Source organism: Manihot esculenta, chromosome 6 (assembly GCF_001659605.2).
Source record: "Manihot esculenta cultivar AM560-2 chromosome 6, M.esculenta_v8, whole genome shotgun sequence".
Taxonomy (NCBI): Eukaryota; Viridiplantae; Streptophyta; class Magnoliopsida; order Malpighiales; family Euphorbiaceae; genus Manihot; species Manihot esculenta.
Genome location: NC_035166.2, coordinates 15,845,490 through 15,849,755, shown reverse-complemented (window position 1 = coordinate 15,849,755; position 4,266 = coordinate 15,845,490). Strand labels below are relative to the sequence as shown.

At 29.2% G+C, this 4,266-nt stretch overlaps 1 long non-coding RNA gene across 1 annotated transcript; it reads right to left on the bottom strand.

Annotated features, from left to right (window-relative positions):
- Positions 1 to 619: 619 nt before the first annotated feature.
- LOC110616516 lies at positions 620 to 2,041 on the bottom strand. The gene is made up of 2 exons (XR_002488200.2): positions 1,424 to 2,041; positions 620 to 1,287 (listed from the first exon to the last, which is right to left on the bottom strand). It is a non-coding gene; the product is annotated as an uncharacterized LOC110616516 (long non-coding RNA).
- Positions 2,042 to 4,266: the final 2,225 nt, after the last annotated feature.

The following is a 4,266-nucleotide window of genomic DNA, read 5'->3' as shown; positions in this document are numbered from 1 at the left end:
CATATTTAGTAATGATGTCTATATAAGACATCAACACATTTAATGACTGAATGCTCAAATTTTAAATGGTATGAACGTTCAGGTTTGAAATACTAAGGAAAATTAGTTTAGTTCTTAAAGTATAAAAGTTAAAGGTTTTTTTTTAAAAGTATTTATAGTTATTATTATTATTATTATTATTAAATAAAATGATGATAGTAAGTTGTATTATAAGAGAAAAAAAATTAAAATGTTTACTTTCAATGGATAAGATCAAATAATGCTAATATTTTTTTTTATCTTGATTTTAAATTTAGATTTTGAATATAAAATTTTTTAAAATTTAAGAAAATAAGCTTAACTCTTTTAATAGACTTGCTAAATGCAAATTAATCCGTCAATTGAATTTTAAATATTGAATGATTTAAAAAAATATTATAAATTTATTTTATGAAAAAACGAGTAAAAAAACTAAAAAAAAGTTAAAAATAAATATAAAGTATTAAAGCTTATTAGTGTTTAAAAATTTTGTATAATTAGAAAAAAAAAAGTAAAATAATAAGAGTGCTGAAAAGTGTGAACATTAGATTAAATTTTATAATTGAGAATATTTTTTTGAACAAATGCATAGTAAATTGTATTTAACAAGATTAAGTGGGATATATATGGATGAGCAAAATAGGCCCTGATTTAATGAAAATATATCAAACTAATAAATTGACAAAACCAAACTAAACACAAATAATTAAATCAGTCAAATAAAAAAATAATCAAATTCAATCAATTGAAACACTACTCACACCAAATCGACCTCGTCCGCCGTATCGACAGTTCCACCAGCGCACCAACATGAAAAAGGCTGAAAAAAGAAAATAAGAGCTGATCGATCTCGTCCGCCGTACCGACAGCTCCACCGGCGCATCGACATAAAAAAGGCTGGAAAAAGAAAACAAGAGCTGATCTTGTCATCGTCGCATCGACAACTCTACTGACACACCCATGGAAAATCGCTTGGAAAAAAAAAAAGAGAGGAGTGCAAGCAAAAGATACACGACCACTATAAAAAGAAAAAGAAAAAAGCACATGCAGAAAAGAGCAAATTCCATAAAACGAAAATAAGGTCATTGGACACAATTGTCCAACCAGCCAAATAAGAAGAGGATGTGGCAGAGCTCAGCTTGTCAATAGCACACAGGAGCATTACTCGCTGGACGTAGCGGTGCGGTCCCTAAATGCTAAATACTTCAAAAGCCGATCGAAATTTTTATCGATCCCAGATTCAACAACAATTAGGAAAAGCCACAGAATCTGCATGACAAGAAAAGCAAAACAAAGCTTAAAAAAAGAAAATTCAAACCACCACAGTACCGGCGAGAGAGAAATGGATATCGTGGATTTAAAAGACGGAAATAAAATCTACCGGCCCAAGGTAGAAAACACCCACCACAACCACAAAAAAACCACTAGACCAAAGCCCTGCAGAAACGCCCCCCACCTCTCCCATCTTCGCGCACGGGTCTTCTTCTCTCTTGTCTCTTCGTCGCTTCTTCTCACCGTCCTTTCGTCGGCAAGTCGCTCTCCCCCTTCCTCTCGTACTCGTGAAGCACCGAGAGATTTACATAATTTAATCATTAAAAATTAATTGAGAATTTAGGACGGAGATCAGATGAGTTCTGGATTTTCTTCCGATAAAAAGTTCAGTTGGAGAGTTGGGCTTGGGAGGGATAATAATGCTGCAGTGCTGTGTTCGGCTGCAATGGGCTTTTCATTTAAATTAAATAACATAGACATGGAATCTTCGGCTGCACCAATTGCCATTCTGCCGTGATTAACTCCCAATTCTTTCCTCAGACTCAGAGGAGAAATATCGATTTCCCGACCGAGTTGAGCCCAAGTCAGGATCCTCCTACGGATTCACTTCTATCTATAACTTCTCTTCCGACAAAAAAAAGCTTTAACTTCTCTCAAAACATTCCTATGAAACAACCAGACATGATCTTGTTGATGAACTAAACTAATGTAAGTTGTTATTGACTAAACTCTGCTTGACTTGAATTTTTTTCTCAATCAGACAAACTGAAATCTAATTTTTAAAATTATTGAATGAATGAGGTAAATTTAAATTTATAAATATTTGAATAGTTAAAATTCAAAAATTTATTAATTTTATAAATTCATGAATTGACTTATTTATTATTGATTAAAAAAAATACAAAATATAAAATTATAAAATTTTTAACGATTAAAAAAATTATAATAGAATATTTATTATGAAATTATAATTTTATTGTTATATAACTTCATAATATAATGATACAAAATATATCGACATAATTCAAAAATATTTAATTAAATTATTCATAGCTAAATTATATGATATAATAGTATAAAATTAAAAGAAATTATTAAAAAATTAAATTTCAACAAATTAAAGATTAGTAAAGCAGTAAAGTCTATTTATTATGTTAAAATAAATTTATATTTACTAATGTGATTAATTCAAAATTTGTATGAGAATTGTAATCATTTTTTCTATTTGAAAATATATAAATAAAAAAATATTTAACTTTAATGAAAAAAAGTAATATATATATATAATTTACAAGGAGAGCAAAAATAAAATAGAAAATTTTCATTTAATTTTGTATAGTGCAATAAGAAATTATTAAATCCATTGGCATTTAATTTCAAAATAACAATTATAATTAAATTGTAATATATTAATATATAAGTTTGAATAATTAATTTTTAAGTATATATATAAGTATATTTAGCAAAATTTTGAATCAATTTATATAACATTGACCCCTCAAAAAGAAATTTCTAACTTGGCCCCTGGCTCGCCACGTCTTCCTCCACCACCTTTAGGCACTAGGTTGTACTGTTTTCTATTCATTTGAGACTTGTATGGCTAGAGATTTTCAATGCCAAAATGATGGAGATTGAACAAGCACTCAAAAGATAATTAAGATAAGCTTTGCCTAATGAATCATAAAATTTGGAATTAGAGAGAAACAAAGAGAGGAGTAAAGACAGTAAAGAGACGAGTGTTTTGTACTCGGGGAAGGGGTTCTTGATCTTGGCTACTCTTTTCGCTCAATAATGTATAATTTGTGTTGTTTTTGTACATTCGGTTGTGAGGTCTTTTTGATTTGGGGGCCTGTGGTTTTATTTTTTCTATTTTTATTTACGGGATGCTACATTTTGATTTGGTCTTAATAGTACAGGATTACTTTCAGGAGTGCTGATTGGTGATATTTCAACAAAAAGTTTAATTTGTCTTCTTCACGACTCCATAGTTATTGTAAACCGAAAATATTATGGACTTTTCTCTTTATTAATAATTGACAATAAATGTGAATAGCCTTTCATTATCCATCGGTGTTTCTGAATTTAATTACCTCTGTCGATAATTTACTATTTATTGTCTTTATTATTTTAAATTTTTTTTTTTAAACATGTATGGATTTTCCTTTTATGGTCAGTACTGCTAAATCTTTTGGGTAGTTTAATTTTGTCTCCGACATAATTGGTGCTTGCTGGAAATTCTTGTGGGCAGAGATAAGCTGTCCAAATGATTTCTTTAAGTTAGGGGAAGGTTGGGGCTAGATTATAATTTCTAGGTAGGATTAATTTTGTGCTTTGAGCTCTTCTCTCCATGCTTTTTTATGGAGAAATATTATTTTTTAATTTAATATTTATATTAGTCTTGTATCATGATTTACACGGATTTTTAATGTAACGGAATATTTTGTATGAAAAAAAAAACTTAAAAAAGTTATAATTAAAATAAATAGGTAAATAAAAAATTCACAACTACTCTCTTTGTTTTGAATAAAAAGAAAAGTCTCTTTTTCTTTATTTTTTCTTTTTTATAAAAATTATGACTTTTTTTTTTGTTTCAGCGGTCGTCTTTTGTCTCTTTACCTTCTCTCTCCTCCGAATGTGAGTTTTCCTCCTCACCTCTAGATAGAATTATGAATAAATAATTGTTATTTTTTATAGCAGATCAGTATTTTACGAGGATAATTTTTTATGATATGTCTTTTTTCTTTTTTATATTCATTTCTTCTTTTGTTGGTGGTGTTTCAAAAGATTGATCTCTGAACTCATGCGGTAGAGTGGTGCCACTTTACCTTCACTGTTTTCAGTATGTATGTTATCAATTTGAAAAGTTTGAGAAAATGAAAATCGATCTATTACATGTCATATTCAAAGTCTCTTTCTGCGGCTCAATAGACTCCTCAACTCTGAAAACTTATGGGCTAAGGAGCTCTGCAATGCAAT